The sequence below is a fragment of the Aegilops tauschii genome, chromosome 2, assembly GCF_002575655.3.
Source record: "Aegilops tauschii subsp. strangulata cultivar AL8/78 chromosome 2, Aet v6.0, whole genome shotgun sequence".
NCBI classification, from domain to species: domain Eukaryota; kingdom Viridiplantae; phylum Streptophyta; class Magnoliopsida; order Poales; family Poaceae; genus Aegilops; species Aegilops tauschii.
Window position 1 is genome coordinate 343,614,778 of NC_053036.3, and position 18,517 is coordinate 343,633,294.

General features: G+C 45.9%; 1 long non-coding RNA gene across 1 annotated transcript; it reads right to left on the reverse strand.

The window, feature by feature from the left end:
- Positions 1-833: 833 nt before the first annotated feature.
- Positions 834-3,838, reverse strand: LOC109744512 (uncharacterized). The gene is made up of 4 exons (XR_012202639.1): positions 3,309-3,838; positions 2,567-2,693; positions 1,944-2,087; positions 834-1,210 (listed from the first exon to the last, which is right to left on the reverse strand). It is a non-coding gene; the product is annotated as an uncharacterized lncRNA (long non-coding RNA).
- Positions 3,839-18,517: the final 14,679 nt, after the last annotated feature.

Sequence of the window (18,517 nt, forward strand, 5' to 3'; positions counted from 1 at the left end):
AACTCAAAGTTCATCGATCCCAACAAACACACCGCAAAAGAGTTACATCATATGGATCTCCAAGAGACCATTGTATTGAGAATTCAGAGAGAGAGAGAGATGAAGCCATCTAGGTACTAACTACGGACCCGAAGGTCTACAAAGAACTACTCACGCATCATCGGAGAGGCACCAATGGAGGTGGTGAACCCCATTCGAGATGGTGTCTAGATTGGATCTGGTGGTTCTGGGCTCTGCGGCGGCTGCATGAATATTTCGTCGACTCCCCTAGGGTTTTGGGAATATTGGGGTATTTATAGAGCAAAGAGGCAGTCCGGGGGCACCCGACACTACACCACGGTCAAGTTTTGGCGACACAACTATCTGTTGGCATAGGGTACCTTTGCCGACACATAAATTGTAGCTAACACATATGCTGACAGAAGATAAAACAATCGGAGGACTTGCTGTGGGGAAAGGTATTGCCGACAGAAGTTCACTTGCCGACACTTTTTTTGTCAGCATACACCCTACCTACACCGACAGATAATCTGTCAATGTACGCCCTACCTATGCCGACACATGGTGAGTCAATGTACACCCTACCTATGCTGACACATGGTAAGTCAATGTACACCCTACCTATGCCGACACTTAGTCTGTCTAAAGGCATTTAATATTGCCGACACATGGTTTGTCTAGTTAGGGGTATAGTTTTGCCGACACTTTCTGCGTTGGAATGTTTTTGCCGACATATAAATTGTTGGTAAGCTGGTGCACAGCCAAAACAACAATTGGATACTGCTCTAATTCAAATGTTATATACAATGCTCAACTGTTATCCACAAACAGTATCAAGATGAACACATTGCACAATCATTGATAAAATGGTAACAAAATTACACACACACACACACATATATTGTTCGCAGGTTCAAGCACAAGTCAATCTTCACAAAAGCAAAGCTTGGCCATCTTGGCAACCATCCAGAAAACACAAGTCACATAAAAGGACCCCAATTCACTGGTCTAAAATAGTTCAAACACTAGATGGTCCAAATAATTGAGTAACATCCATGAGCACAAGATTTCTACTCCATAACACTTGAGCACCAAATGGTCTAGAAAACACATAAGATTCACGATTACAATTAAGTTGGCTGGTCCAAAATACTATAGACAGCCAAATGCTCCAGAACACTTCAAAGTCATCACATCTGTTGCTGATTACCTGAAAATACTCCACAAGAATTTGGTACAAAGTGGAATCAGCTCAAGTGCTTTGAAGCTCATAGGGAGATTGGCAGCCGAGAGAAGCACAAGAATTAACTATTTATGACATATATCCATAACACACATAACATAGTTCTGTCATACATGAGGTCAAATATTTATAAAATGCTGAAACGAATCATCATGCATACATATCTACATATGCATAGAATAAGTATTTCGCCATGGCAAGCATATCTACAAATTTTATTCAACGTCTTACATGCAAGAAAATGTAGTAGGATAAGCCAATGTGAAGTTGTATTTGTTCTAATACGAAGTTAGCTGATGTGATCTTCAAAGTTTGAAAATAATGGTACAAATAAGTGTTTGTACGTTATCTGATGAAGTAGAACTAAAATGTACAAGTTCTGACCAAAAAAATTGTAATATGTGAAGTTCAGTTTATGCCATGTGATTTTCAGATTGTGACCACCAAAGGGATAACACCAAACTAATGTGTGTATGTTTAACTCCTAAGCAATGTATGTGCGCTTCAAATCATGTTGTGTCATTTTCATATTTTTAATTATAAACTGCAGTATGTGGTGTTTTATCAACAAGATACAAAACATATCTAGTAATGCTATAAGTTCAGGCAGAAATCTGGCTCTCTAGTCAAGGCTCAAAATGATCTATGTATATTTCTAAGAGAGAAATAATAAACTTAATGTATGTCGTATGTTTAGTACCTGCACCTGGTACATTAGTTGCCTTCTTGTCATCCTTGATCTACAACAATAACCGTGAAATAGCAGGTGCCTTCTTATCAGTTTGAGGCTACTTCTTCCACTGCAAATTGCTCTGACAAAATGTGTAGACATGTATCAACCATCCTGGAAAAAAGGAAAAATGTGTTCAATATAGATAACTCGACTTCCCATAAATCAAATCATAAAGTAAAGGCCAAAGGTCTGCAAGTTATGTACTTGGTTAGTATAATGAATGAACTTGTCAAAAGAACAAATATTATGCCATCAACCAGAATGAACATTAACATCTCATAAAATTACATTGAAAGTCTGAATTCTGAAACTATCTAGCCACTGCACCAAGGCGGCCTCTAAGGTTTGAATGTGATTGGAACTTGCAACTCCCCTCTGGAAACCATATCCAGCTTCAAGTAGTTGAAGGTATGTGGATGCAGAGGAAGATGAGATTATATGTTGAACCTAAGGTTTGAATGCTAGTGCCATATTCATGAAAAAGGAAAACTTCACCGTGCTCACATAAAAAAATTATATCAAACAAAGACACCGTTATTCATAAATATCCAGTGTATTCAAAAGTGATGGAGAATAAAATTGGAATGTGCCTCCTCAAACGCTGACTGGACTCAGGGTCCACCTCGGCGCCCTCCGCTCGCCCACCTCCTCGTCCTCGTTGACAGGTAGTACCACGTACTTGCTGCCCTGTAGGCTCAACATCATGTACAACCGCTCCTGCAGCACCAAGCACGTCGACCCAAAATTAAACCATGTAGCATCAGAAACTACAAGATATTACAGCACAAACAACATTCAGTTCTACAACGAAGTTGAAGCCAACTCAATGGTTTGCACTATATAACTTAGTAATATGTATTGACAATCAAAAGTGCTTCAGGTAAAAAAAACACAGAGGTTATGCACCTACAGGAGCTTCCGTTTGACCACGACAACTCACCCACAGAATTGGAAGTCACACAATGGGTCACGACTTTAAATAACAAAATTGAACCACCTAGAAATCAGGAAGTCACACAATGCTAACACTTTGTAATTTAAAGGAGATAAAGAGTTCAGAATCGTATGATGAATAGAAAAATGAAAATCAGCTATGAGACATGGATGTCAGATGGCTTGCTATGTTTTGTAGCACCAATCTATGTGTCAAAATTGAGATGCTGAGAAATAGGGATAAGAACTGTACAATAAACAAATCTTAGCAGAACATATGAAAGTATTACCCTAATTTTCAGAGTTCAGCAATGACATATGGTTTAATGTTCAGCAATGCACAAGCACGCATCATGCAGCAGTACAGAAAAGGATATCTCAGGAGGAGCCGATGCCTACCTATTGGAAAAGACGAGTCTGTGCGGATATCTGCAGCAACAGACGGCTGGCTTTGGGAGGGGCGCAGCGGGATGGAGAGCTCGTGGATGGATCTCTATCAGCGGCAGTAGGAACGGGGAGCACGGATGGAGAGCTCATGGTAGGGCTGGGGCCCGGGGAGCGGCAGGGGAGAAGCGCGAGGGAGATGGCAGACAAAGTTGGGGGCTGGAGGACGGGGATCAGGGGAGGGGGTGGATCCATGAGCGCGAGGACGGCGGATGGATCTCAGGCAGAGCGCGGAGGACGGCGGCTCGATCCCGGGCAGAGCGCGGCGACGGTTGCTGCATCATGGGCGGAGCGCGAGGATGGCGGCTGGATCTCAGAGAGAGCGCGAGGACGGCGGCGACGGTAGCAGGACCGTGGTGGAGAGCGAATACGGCGGCGACGGCGCCAGGGCCGTGGGTTGAGCGCGAGGACGAGGGGATGGGGATAAGGTGCAAGGGCGGTGGTTGGCAGCCTGGCACGGGTAGGTTACAGACTTGGTTCGATTTGGGGGATAAAAAATTCCTGTCTCGCGCCTAAATGGCGCGCCAACTTTCCAAGTTTCAGGATTTTGAAAAGAAAAAATTCCGAACTTCGGTGTCTTGACACGTGTGCACCTACACCGACACTTATTCCGTGTCCATACACCCTACATACGGCGACATATTGGATGTCACTAAGCATGTACCTACGCCGACACATAAATTGTTAGGGCCCACACATATGCCGACACACAACGTGTTGTTAGCCAGTTGCCGACAGCTAAGTTGTTGTTTCGTAGTTGCTGACACATAGTGTGTCCACAATGATGTATCTACACCGACACATTGTCCGGGGACAAAACTTCATAGCTACCCCGACAGTTTTTTCATGGAGACTAGTGGACCTTTGCCCACAGAAGTGTGTCATGTAAGCTCTACCGTGGTGTAGTGCGAGGTGGGCACAACCCACCACGGCGCGCCCTGGTGGGTTGTGCGCTCCTTGAGGCACCCCCCAGGTGTAGCCAGGGCCCATTACGTTCCTTCTGGTCCAAAAAAATCTCCATAAAGTTTCGTTGCATTTGGACTCCATCTGATATTGATTTCCTGTGATGTAAAAAACATGCAGAAAACAGCAACTGGCACTTGGCGCTATGTCAATAGGTTAGTACCAAAATATGATATAAAATGATTATAAAACATCCAAGATTGATAATATAATAGCATGGAACAAGCAAAAATTATTGATACGTTTGAGACGTATCATTTGGTGACGATATAAGTATAGTTGAGTTGTTTTGGTGGTAACCGAGGGTTATTTCGGAGTCTCGGATGAGATCCTGGACATGACGAGGAACTCCGGAATGGTCCGGAGGTGAATATTGATATATAGGACGAAGGGTGTCGGAGTCCGGAAGTGTTCCAGGGGCACCAGGTTATGGCCAGGATGACCGAAAGGGGTTTCGAGGGGCCCCCGACAAGTGTTGGGGGGCCTCATGGGCCAAGAGGAGGGGGCACACTAGCCCACTAAGGGGTTCTGCACCACCTCACCCCATCCTACGAGGCCAGGAAGGGTGGTGCACCCCCAGGGCTGCCTTCCCCTTGCTTGGGGGGAAGCCACCTGAGGGGGCCACCCGAACCCATCTAGGGTAGAGGGAGGGCAGCCACACCCATCTATGCCACGACGCTGCCCTCCCTCTCCCTCGTAGCCCTCTTCCTCTCCGTAGTGCTTAGCGAAGCTCTGCTGAGATTCCACCACCACCACGACGCCATCGTGCTGGCAGAGGACTGGAGCTACTACTTCACCATCGCTCACAAGACCGAGGAGGTGAAGGCATCATCAAGCCATACGTGTGTTAAACGCGGAGGTGCCGTCCGTTCGTCACTTGGATCTGGAGTTCGCGGCACAGATCGTGATTGGATCGCGAAGACGTTCGACTACATCAACCGCATTTCTTAATGCTTCTTCTTAGCGATCTACAAGGGTACGTAGATGCAATCTCTTCTCTCGTAGATGTTCATCTCATAGATTGATCTTGGTGTGCGTAGGAATTTTTTTGTTTCCCATGCAACGTTCTCCAATAGTGGCATCATGAGCTAGGTCTATGCGTAGATGACATCATGAGTAGGACACAAAGAGTTTGTGGGCGTTGATATTCAGATCGCTTCCTTCCTTGGCCTTTTCTTGATTCAGCAGTATTGTGGGATGAAGCGGCCCAGACCAACTTTACATGTCCACGTACATGAGACCGGTTCCATTGACTGACATGTGACTTTGTTGCATAAAGATGGCTGGCGGGTGTCTGTCTCTCCCACCTTAGTTGAATCGGATTCGACAAAGGCGGTCCTTGTAGAAGGTTAAATAGCAACTTTTAATATCACCATTGTGTCTTTCCGTAGGTAAGAATCATTCTTTCTAGATACCCATAGCAGCCACGTAAAACATGCAACAACAATTAGAGGACGTCTAACTTGTTTTTGCAGGGTATGTTGTGATATGATATGGCCAAAGACATGATGAGGTATATTTGATGTATGAGATGATCATGTTTTGTAATAGTTTATCACGACTTGCATGTCGATGAATACGGCAACTGGCAGGGGCCATTGGGTTGTCTTTAATTATTGTACGACCTGCGTGTCAATCATTATGCGATATGTAATGCTTTACTATATCGCTAAGCGGTAACAATAGTAGTAGAAGCATGGTTGGCGTGATAACCCTCATGGCGGCACGATGATGGAGATTATTGTGTCATGCCTGTGACGATGGAGATCATGCCGGTGCTTTGGAGATGGAGATCAAAAGCACAAGTTGATGGCCACATCATGTCACTTATGATTTGCATGTGATGTTAATCCGTTTATGCATCTTATTTGGTTGGGACGATGGTAGCGTTATAAGGTGATCCCTCACTAAAATTTCAAGATAAAATTGTGTCCTCCCCAAGTGTGCACCGTTGTGGAAGTTCGTCGTTTCGAAGCACCACGTGATGATCGGGTGTGATAGACTCTACATTCACATACAACGGGTGCAAGCCAGTGTTGCACATGCGGAACACTTGGGTTAAACTTGACGAGCCTAGCATGTACAGACATGGCCTCGGAACACAAGAGACTAAAAGGTCGAACATGAGTCATATAGTAGATATGATCAACATGGAGATGTTCACCATTGAAACCTGTTGGAAATATGCCCTAGAGGCAATAACAAAATGGTTATTATTATAGTTCCTTGTTCATGATAATTGTCTATTGTTCATGCTATAATTGTGTTATCCGGAAATCGTAATACATGTGTGAATACATAGACCACAACATGTCCCTAGTGAGCCTCTAGTTGACTAGCTCGTTGATCAACAGATAGTCATGGTTTCCTGACTATGGACATTGGATGTCATTGATAACGGGATCACATCATTAGGAGAATGATGTGATGGACAAGACCCAATCCTAAGCATAGCACAAGATCGTGTAGTTCGTTTGCTAGAGCTTTTCCAAATGTCAAGTATCATTTCCTTAGACCATGAGATTGTGCAACTCCCGGATACCATAGGAGTGCTTTGGGTGTGCCAAACGTCACAACGTAACTGGGTGGCTATAAAGGTGCACTACGGGTATCTCCGAAAGTGTCTGTTGGGTTGGCACGAATCGAGACTGGGATTTGTCACTCCGTATGACGGAGAGGTATCTCTGGGCCCACTCGGTAATGCATCATCATAAAGAGCTCAATGTGACCAAGTGTTTGGTCACGGGATCATGCATTACGGTACGAGTAAAGTGACTTGCCGGTAACGAGATTGAACAAGGTATTGGGATACCGACGATCGAATCTCGGGCAAGTAACGTACCGATTGACAAAGGGAATTGTATACAGGATTGATTGAATCCTCGACATCGTGGTTCATCCGATGAGATCATCGTGGAACATGTGGGAGCCAACATGGGTATCCAGATCCCGCTGTTGGTTATTGACCGGAGAGTCGTCTCGGTCATGTCTGCATGTCTCCCGAACCCGTAGGGTCTACACACTTAAGGTTCGGTGACGCTAGAGTTGTAGAGATATTAGTATGCAGTTAACCGAAAGTTGTTCAGAGTCCCGGATGAGATCCCGGACGTCACGAGGAGTTCCGGAATGGTCTGGAGGTAAAGATTTATATATGGGAAGTCCTATTTTGGCCACCGGAAAATGTTCGGGATTTTTCGGTATTGTACCGGGAAGGTTCTAGAAGGTTCCGAAGTGGGGCCCACCTGCATGGGGGGACCCATATGAACATGGGTCGTGGGGGCAAGGCCCCACACCCCTGGTCAAGGCGCACCAAGATCCCACCTTAGAAGGAATAAGATCATATCCCGAAGGGATAAGATCAAGATCCCTAAAAAGGGGGATAACAATCGGTGGGGAAGGGAAATGATGGGATTTCTTTCCCCCACCTTTGCCAATGCCCCAATAGACTTGGAGGGCAAGAAACCAGCCCCCTCCACCCCTATATATAGTGGGGAGGCGCATGGGAGCAGAACCCCAAGCCCTGGCGCCTCCCTCCCTCCCGTGACACCTCTTCCTCCCCGCTTGCGATTGGCGAAGCCCTGCCGGGATCCCGCTACTTCAACCACCACGCCGTCGTGCTACTGGATCTCCATCAACTTATCCTCCCCCCTTGCTGGATCAAGAAGGAGGAGACGTCCCCGCTCCGTACGTGTGTTGAACGCGGAGGTGCCATCCGTTCGGCGCTAGGATCATCGGTGATTTGGATCATGACGAGTACGACTCCATCAACCCCGTTCTCTTGAACGCTTCCGCGCGCGATCTACAATGGTATGTAGATGCACTCCCCTCTCTCTCGTTGCTAGATGACTCCATAGATTGATCTTGGTGATACGTAGAAAATTTTAAATTTCTGCTACGATCCCCAACAATGGCATCATGAGCTAGGTCTATGCGTAGTTTCTATGCACGAGTAGAACACAAACTTGTTGTGGGCATAGATGTTGTCAATTTTCTTGCCACTACTAGTCTTATCTTGTTTCGGCGGCATCGTGGGATGAAGCGGCCCGGACCGACCTTACACGTACGCTTATGTGAGACAGGTTCCACTGACTGACATGCACTAGTTGCATAAGGTGGCTAGCGGGTGTCTGTCTCTCCCACTTTAGTCGAATCGGATTCGATGAAAAGGGTCCTTATGAAGGGTAAATAGAAGTTGGCATATCACGTTGTGGTTTTACGTAGGTAAGAAACGTTCTTGCTAGAAACCTATAGAAGCCACGTAAAAACATGCAACAACAATTAGAGGACGTCTAACTTGTTTTTGCAGCATATGCCTTGTGATGTGATATGGCCAAAAGGATGTGATGAATGAAATATATGTGATGTATGAGATTGATCATGTTCTTGTAATAGGAATCACGACTTGCATGTCGATGAGTATGACAACCGGCAGGAGCCGTAGGAGTTGTCTTTATTTTTTGTATGACCTGCGTGTCATTGAATAACGCCATGTAAATTACTTTACTTTATTGCTAAACACGTTAGCCATAGAAGTAGAAGTAATCGTTGGAGTGACAACTTCATGAAGACACGATGATGGAGATCATGGTGTCATGCCGGTGACGAAGATGATCATGGCGCCCCGAAGATGGAGATCAAAGGAGCAATATGATACTGGCCATATCATGTCACTATTTGATTGCATGTGATGTTTATCATGTTTTACATCTTATTTGCTTAGAACGACGGTAGCTTAAATAAGATGATCCCTCACAATAATTTCAAGAAAGTGTTCCCCCTAACTGTGCACCGTTGCGAAGGTTCGTTGTTTCGAAGCACCACATGATGATCGGGTGTGATAGGTTCTAACGTTCGAATACAACGGGTGTAAGCCAGATTTACACACGCAATACACTTAGGTTGACTTGACGAGCCTAGCATGTACAGACATGGCCTCGGAACACGGAAGACCGAAAGGTCGAGCATGAGTCGTATAGAAGATACGATTAACATGAAGATGTTCACCGATGTTGACTAGTCCGTCTCATGTGATGATCGGACACGGCCTAGTTGACTCAGATCATGTTTCACTTAGATGACTAGAGGGATGTCTATCTGAGTGGGAGTTCATTGAATAATTTGATTAGATGAACTTAATTATCATGAACTTAGTCTAAAATCTTTACAATATGTCTTGTAGATCAAATGGCCCACGCTAATGTTGCCCTCAACTTCAACGCGTTCCTAGAGAAAACCAAGCTGAAAGATGATGGCAGCAACTATACGGACTGGGTCCGGAACCTGAGGATCATCCTCATAGCTGCCAAGAAAGATTATGTCCTAGAAGCACCGCTAGGTGACGCACCCATCCCAGAGAACCAAGACGTTATGAATGCTTGGCAGCAGCGTGCTGATGATTACTCCCTCGTTCAGTGCGGCATGCTTTACAACTTAGAACCGGGGCTCCAAAAGCGTTTTGAGCAACACGGAGCATATGAGATGTTTGAAGAGCTGAAAATGGTTTTCCAAGCTCATGCCCGGGTCGAGAGATATGAAGTCTCCGACAAGTTCTTCAGTTGTAAGATGGAGGAAAATAGTTCTGTCAGTGAGCACATACTCAAAATGTCTGGGTTACACAACCGCTTGACTCAGCTGGGAGTTAATCTCCCGGATGACGCGGTCATTGACAGAATCCTTCAGTCGCTTCCACCGAGCTACAAGAGCTTTGTGATGAACTTCAATATGTAGGGGATGAAAAAGACCATTCCTGAGGTATATTCAATGCTGAAATCAACGGAGGTGGAGATCAAAAAGGAACATCAAGTGTTGATGGTGAATAAAACCACTAAGTTCAAGAAAGGCAAGGGTAAGAAGAACTTCAAGAAGGACGGCAAGGGAGTTGCCGCGCCCGGTAAGCCAGTTGCCGGGAAGAAGCCAAAGAATGGACCCAAGCCTGAGACTGAGTGTTTTTATTGCAAGGGAAGTGGTCACTGGAAGCGGAACTACCCCAAGTACTTAGCGGACAAGAAGGCCGGCAACACCAAAGGTATATGTGATATACATGTTATTGATGTGTACCTTACCAGCACTAGTAGCTCCTGGGTATTTGATACCGGTGCGGTTGCTCATATTTGTAACTCAAAGCAGGAGCTGCGGAATAAACGGAGACTAGCAAAGGACGAGGTGATGATGCGCGTCGGGAGTGGTTCCAAGGTCGATGTGATCGCCGTCGGCATGCTACCTCTACATTTACCTACGGGATTAGTTTTAAACCTCAATAATTGTTATTTAGTGCCAGCTTTGAGGATGAACATTGTATCAGGATCTCGTTTAATTCGAGATGGCTACTCATTTAAATCCGAGAATAATGGTTGTTCTATTTATATGAGAGATATGTTTCATGGTCATGCCCCGCTGGTTAATGGTTTATTCTTGATGAATCTCGAACGTAGTGTTACACATATTCATAGTGTGAATACCAAAAGATGTAAGGTTGATAATGATAGTCCCACATACTTGTGGCACTGCCGTCTTGGTCACATTGGTGTCGAACGCATGAAGAAGCTCCATGCAGATGGACTTTTGGAGTCTCTTGATTATGAGTCATTTGACACGTGCAAACCATGCCTCATGGGTAAGATGACCAAGACTCCGTTCTCCGGAACAATGGAGCGAGCAACCAACTTATTGGAAATCATACATACTGATGTGTGCGGTCCAATGAGTGTTGAGGCTCGCGGTGGCTATCGTTATGTTCTCACTCTCACTGATGACTTGAGTAGATATGGGTATGTCTACCTAATGAAACACAAGTCTGAGACCTTTGAAAAGTTCAAGGAATTTCAGAGTGAGGTTGAGAATCAACGTGACAGGAAAATAAAGTTCTTACGATCAGATCGTGGAAGGGAATATTTGAGTCACGAATTTGGCACACACTTAAGGAAATGTGGAATAGTTTCACAACTCACGCCGCCTGGAACACCTCAGCGAAATGGTGTGTCCGAACGTCGTAATCGCACTCTATTGGATATGGTGCGATCTATGATGTCTCTTACCGATCTACCGCTCTCATTTTGGGGCTATGCTTTAGAGACTGCCGCATTCACTTTAAATAGGGCTCCGTCGAAATCCGTTGAGACGACACCGTATGAATTATGGTTTGGGAAGAAACCTAAGCTGTCGTTTCTAAAAGTTTGGGGATGCGATGCTTATGTCAAGAAACTTCAACCTGAAAAGCTCGAACCCAAGTCGGAAAAATGCGTCTTCATAGGATACCCTAAGGAAACCATTGGGTATACCTTCTACCTCAGATCTGAAGGCAAGATCTTTGTTGCCAAGAACGGGTCCTTTCTGGAGAAAGAGTTTCTCTCGAAAGAAGTAAGTGGGAGGAAAGTGGAACTTGATGAAGTACTACCTCTTGAACCGGAAAGTAGCGCAGCTCAGGAAGATGTTCCTGTGGTGCCTGCACTGACTAGAGAGGAAGCTAATGATGATGATCAAGGTACTTTGTCTCAAGTTACTACTGAACTTCGTAGGTCCATGAAGACACGTTCCACACCAGAGTGGTATGGCAACCCTGTCCTGGAAATCATGTTGTTAGACAATGGTGAACCTTCAAACTATGAAGAAGCAATGGCGGGCCCAGATTCCAACAAATGGCTTGAAGCCATGCAATCCGAGATAGGATCCATGTATGAAAACAAAGTGTGGACTTTGACAGACTTGCCCGATGATCGGCGAGCGATAGAAAACAAATGGATCTTTAAGAAGAAGACGGACGCGGATGGTAATGTTACCATCTATAAAGCTCGACTTGTCGCTAAGGGTTATCGACAAGTTCAAGGGGTTGACTACGATGAGACTTTCTCACCCGTAGCAAAGCTTAAGTCCGTCCGAATCATGTTAGCAATTGCCGCATACTATGATTATGAGATATGGCAAATGGACGTCAAAACGGCATTCCTTAACGGCTTTCTTAAGGAAGAATTGTATATGATGCAGCCGGTAGGTTTTGTCGATCCTAAGAATACTAACAAGGTATGCAAGCTCCAGCGCTCCATCTATGGGCTGGTGCAAGCATCTCGGAGTTGGAACATTCGATTTGATGAGATGATCAAAGCGTTTGGGTTTACACAGATTTATGGAGAAGCTTGTGTTTACAAAAAGTAAGTGGGAGCTCTGTAGCATTTCTCATATTATATGTGGATGACATACTGTTGATGGGAAATGATATAGAATTCTTGGGAAGCATAAAGGCCTACTTGAACAAGTGTTTTTCAATGAAGGACCTTGGAGAAGCTGCTTATATATTAGGCATCAAGATCTATAGAGATAGATCAAGACGCCTCATTGGTCTTTCACAAAGTACGTACCTTGACAAGATATTGAAGAAGTTCAATATGGATCAGTCCAAGAAGGGGTTCTTGCCTGTATTGCAAGGTGTGCAATTGAGCACGACTCAATGCCCGACCACGACAGAAGATAGAGAAAAGATGAGTGTCGTCCCCTATGCCTCGGCCATAGGGTCTATTATGTATGCCATGCTGTGTACCAGACCTGATGTAAACCTTGCCGTAAGTTTGGTAGGAAGGTACCAAAGTAATCCTGGCATGGAACTCTGGACAGCGGTCAAGAATATCCTGAAGTACCCGAAGAGGACTAAGGATATGTTTCTCGTTTATGGAGGTGACGAAGAGCTCGTCGTAAAGGGTTACGTCGATGCTAGCTTCGACACAGATCTGGATGACTCTAAGTCACAAACTAGATACGTGTATATTTTGAATGGTGGGGCAGTAAGCTGGTGCAGTTGCAAGCAAAGCGTTGTGGCGGGATCTACATGTGAAGCGGAATACATGGCGGCCTCAGAGGCAGCACAAGAAGCAATCTAGGTGAAGGAGTTCATTACCGACCAAGGAGTTATTCCCAATGCGTCGGGCCCGATGACTCTCTTCTGTGACAACACTGGAGCTATTGCCCTTGCTAAGGAGCCCAGGTTTCACAGGAAGACCAGGCATATCAAGCATCGCTTCAACTCCATTCGTGAAAATGTTCAAAATGGAGACATAGATATTTGTAAAGTACATACGGACCTGAATGTAGCAGATCCGTTGACTAAACCTCTCCCTAGAGCAAAACATGATCAACACCAGAACTCTATGGGTGTTCGATTCATCACAATGTAACTAGATTATTGACTCTAGTGCAAGTGGGAGACTGTTGGAAATATGCCCTAGAGGCAATAATAAAATGGTTATTATTATATTTCCTTGTTCATGATAATTGTCTATTGTTCATGCTATAATTGTGTTATCCGGAAATCGTAATACATGTGTGAATACATAGACCACAACATGTCCCTAGTGAGCCTCTAGTTGACTAGCTCGTTGATCAACAGATAGTCATGGTTTCCTGACTATGGACATTGGATGTCATTGATAACGGGATCACATCATTAGGAGAATGATGTGATGGACAAGACCCAATCCTAAGCATAGCACAAGATCGTGTAGTTCGTTTGCTAGAGCTTTTCCAAATGTCAAGTATCATTTCCTTAGACCATGAGATTGTGCAACTCCCGGATACCATAGGAGTGCTTTGGGTGTGCCAAACGTCACAACGTAACTGGTTGGCTATAAAGGTGCACTACGGGTATCTCCGAAAGTGTCTGTTGGGTTGGCACGAATCGAGACTGGGATTTGTCACTCCGTATGACGGAGAGGTATCTCTGGGCCCACTCGGTAATGCATCATCATAAAGAGCTCAATGTGACCAAGTGTTTGGTCACGGGATCATGCATTACGGTACGAGTAAAGTGACTTGCCGGTAACGAGATTGAACAAGGTATTGGGATACCGACGATCGAATCTCGGGCAAGTAACGTACCGATTGACAAAGGGAATTGTATACAGGATTGATTGAATCCTCGACATCGTGGTTCATCCGATGAGATCATCGTGGAACATGTGGGAGCCAACATGGGTATCCAGATCCCGCTGTTGGTTATTGACCGGAGAGTCGTCTCGGTCATGTCTGCATGTCTCCCGAACCCGTAGGGTCTACACAGTTAAGGTTCGGTGATGCTACAGTTGTAGAGATATTAGTATGCAGTTAATCAAAAGTTGTTCGGAGTCCCGGATGAGTTCCCGGACGTCACGAGGAGTTCCGGAATGGTCCGGAGGTAAAGATTTATATATGGGAAGTCCTATTTTGGCCACCGGAAAATGTTCGGGATTTTTCGGTATTGTACCGGGAAAGGTCTAGAAGGTTCCGAAGTGGGGCCCACCTGCATGGGGGGACCCACATGAACGTGGGTAGTGGGGGAAAGGCCCCACACCCCTGGTCAAGGCGCACCAAGATCCCACCTTAGAAGGAATAAGATCATATCCCGAAGGGATAAGATCAAGATCCCTAAAAAAGGGGGATAACAATCGGTGGGGAAGGGAAATGATGGGATTTCTTTCCCCCACCTTTGCCAACGCCCCAAAGGACTTGGAGGGCAAGAAACCAGCCCCCTCCACCCCTATATATAGTGGGGAGGCGCATGGGAGCAGAACCCCAAGCCCTGGCGCCTCCCTCCCTCCCGTGACACCTCTTCCTCCCCGCTTGCGCTTGGCGAAGCCCTGCCGGGATCCCGCTACTTCCACCACCATGCCGTCGTGCTGCTGGATCTCCATCAACTACTCCTGCCCCCTCGCTGGATCAAGAAGGAGGAGACGTCCCCGCTCCGTACGTGTGTTGAACGCGGAGGTGCCGTCCGTTCGGCGCTAGGATCATTGGTGATTTGGATCACGACGAGTACGACTCCATCAACCCCGTTCTCTTGAACGCTTCCGCGCATGATCTACAAGGGTATGTGGATGCACTCCCCTCTCTCTCGTTGCTAGATGACTCCATAGATTGATCTTGGTGATACGTAGAAAATTTTAAATTTCTGCTACGATCCCCAACAAAACCACCTCATCTCATGTGATGATCGGACTTGGGTTGGTGAATTTGGATCTTGTTACACTCAGACAACCGGAGGGATGTTGATTTGAGTGGGAGTTATTAGGTAATATGATTAATTAAACTCATTTATCATGAACAATAGTCTAAGTTATCTTTGCAAATTTATGTTGTAGAACAATGGCTCGCGCAGTAGCTCCCCTGAATTTCAATGCATTCCTATAGAAAGCTAAGCTGAAAGATGATGGAAGTAACTTTGTGGACTGGGCCCTTAATCTTAGGATTATCCTCACGGCTGCCCAAAAGTCTTATGTCCTTGATGCACCACTTGGTGTGCCACCCCCTCCAGCGATTGTGGACGTTGTGAATGCCTGGCAGTCGCGTGTTTATGACTACTCAATAGTTCAGTGTGCCATGCTGTATGGCTTAGAGCCGGGACTTCAAAGGCGTTTTGAACATCATGGAGCATATGAGATGTTCCAGGAGTTGAAGTTTATCTTTGAGAAGAATGCCCGGATCGAGAGGTATGCGACCTCCGATAAGTTCTATGCCTGCAAGATGGAGGAGAATAGGTCTGTCAGTGAGCACATACTCAGAATGTTTGGGTACTACAACTGTCTGGCTGAATTGGGAGTTGAGCCCCCACCAGAGGCTGTCACTGACAGAGTTCTTCAATCGCTACCACCTAGCTACAAGAGCTTTGTGTTGAACTATAACATGCAAGGGGTGAACAAGTTAGTCTCCGAGCTGTTCGCGACTGAAAGTCGCTGAGTCAGACATCCAGAAGGAGCATCAAGTGTTGATGGTGAATAAAACCACTAGTTTCAAGAAAGGCAAGGGAAAGAAGGGAAACTTCAAGAAAGGTGAAAAAGCAGTTGCTCCCCCATGAAGAAACCCAAGTCCGGACCCAAGCCGGAGACTTAGTGCTTCTATTGCAAGGGAACTTGCCTCTGTAAGCAGAACTTCCCCAAGTATCTGGCCGACAAGAAGGGGCACTACTGCAGGATGCTGCTAACACGACACTACGATCATAAACCCTTTGAGAAACTGTGTGCGATGCCATAATCACAAACGGTGCTATATGAAAACCGTCAGAAATGTGTAAAACGTTTGCGATGACGGATGCATCAAACACGGTTTAGGTTTTAGTTGCGTGTGTGATGACGGGCATACGGTTCAGTTCAATGAACTATTTGCGATGAGGAGGAACAAAAGAAACGGGCAGCCAGATGGAGGCGTGTGTGATACACAGCATACGGTTCACTCGGATGAATTGTTTGTGATTAGGCAACACAAAAGAAACGGCCAGCCAGATCAAAGGTGTGTGCGATATAAGGCATGCGGTTCACTCGGATGAACTGTTTGCGTTGAGACATGAGAACAGAAACGGTTCAACTTAACAAGAAGTGTTTGATACGCGGCAAACAGGCCAGTAATCAGAAATGTGTCTGAAGACCGATAAGAACACAGACGGTTGCTTCTAATAAGACGTGTGTGTTGTGAGCAACGATTGCTGGTATACAATTGTGAGTGATTGATGAAAACATCACCGACGGGTTCCATTGTTTTGTCCATGTGCGATGTGATTTTCTTTGTCCGCACACCATCTACGCTCTGTCTACAGAGCATAAACATATATACTTAAAAAGACAGCATTGCATAACCAAATTAAGCATACAATTACACAAGTGACTACACACATAACATTTGCACACACCAAAGTAAGCAATTACATGCCTACTAAAGTCGGAGAAACGAGGATCTAATCATCTACTTATTGTTGCGACGATGCTTGCCATTGCTCTGCTTCTGGCTAGATCCCTGGTGGTTTTGGGGAAGGAGGGACTTCCTCATGTCAACGGTCCGCCGGTACATGTCGTAGCTCGTGTACGCCTCCTTGGCCGCGTACACGACGTGAGCTTTGTCGAGTTTCTCCATCCAGGCCGAGTGCCAGGCACGCTTGTCCTTATTGCACGAATCCTTCATGTCTCTGTAGTAGGGGTCGATGACGGCCTCGGCGAGGTGAACCAGTGAGTCCTTCTCATGCTCCTTGCTGCCCCAGATCTTGTATTGGCCCTGGATGTCGACAAGATTCTGGCAGGCAATGCCCAAACTCTCAAGCACCTTTACATCGTTGGTGATGTCCACCGTAGCGAACATGTAGTGGGGCCTGTTGAGAAACCTGGCGAAACGCTCGCAAGACCTTGTGGCCAGGCAGTAGTGGTAGATGAGGACGTGGTGGCGCATGCACATCTGGGCGACGGCGACCTTGGGACGAGACTCAGCATGAGCGCGGGTGTACTCGAGGTCGAACCCGACCACCTTGTACTTCTCCTCGGCAAGCAACAGCCCCATGATGTGGATGGAGTGCTCTGCCCAGACCGGGTCGTTGGTGTACACCACCGAGAGGTCCATGAACCTTCTGTTGGTGTCCACCACGGCACGCATGGTGAACTGCTGCTCGTCGTCGGCTGCCGCTCGGAGCGCCATTGGAGCCGCACAGGATACCCTCTAAGAATTTCTCGTGGTGGGTGTGCTTCTTGCAATGGTGGGGCGCGATTGAAAGGTTGACGAGACACAAGGGTAGGTTTAATGGTCGCTGTAATACTAAATGGGGGCCGGCCGGCCTGTAATCATCATGTCTTGTCACAGTGTTCATAGCGGAGGATTCCAGAATCCAGTGCACGTTTGACAACACCGCACCCCAGGCGTGGACACTCGAGTGCGATAATTAATGCTGCGCTCTACTGTGCATAGGGTGGAAGAAACCAACTGTGTGCAATAATGTCAAAGATCACAATCGAGTTAGCTATACAGATCGTGTGCTGTGAGATCGACAAGGTAAACTGATTCGAGAATGGTTAATAAAATCTAAGACCATTGCATATTAAGGTCAAAATAGTGCTAGCAATATACGAGTCTCATACGATGCCATTTCAACGATTGTACCACAAAAGCTCGAAATATTACAAGGTTCAAATTCCAGAGTTATATGGCTCAAATTCGAAGATTACAAGGTTCAAACTGATATTAGAAATGCAGCTCATCAGCTGCGAACGCTCGCGCTGATGCGCTGAACATGGATATCAGAGAGGTTCAAACTAATATCACCGCTTCTAAGTCTGGCTTCGAAACCTCAAATTTTTTGCAAAGGGGTCAGCCACTAAGAAGTCATGTATGGGGTTGACCCGATGACTTCTGATTACTCTGTAATCTGAAGTTCCAAAATGAAATTCAGCATTTTTGGAGCCTACTCCATTCTGCTGCAGGCGCCGGCG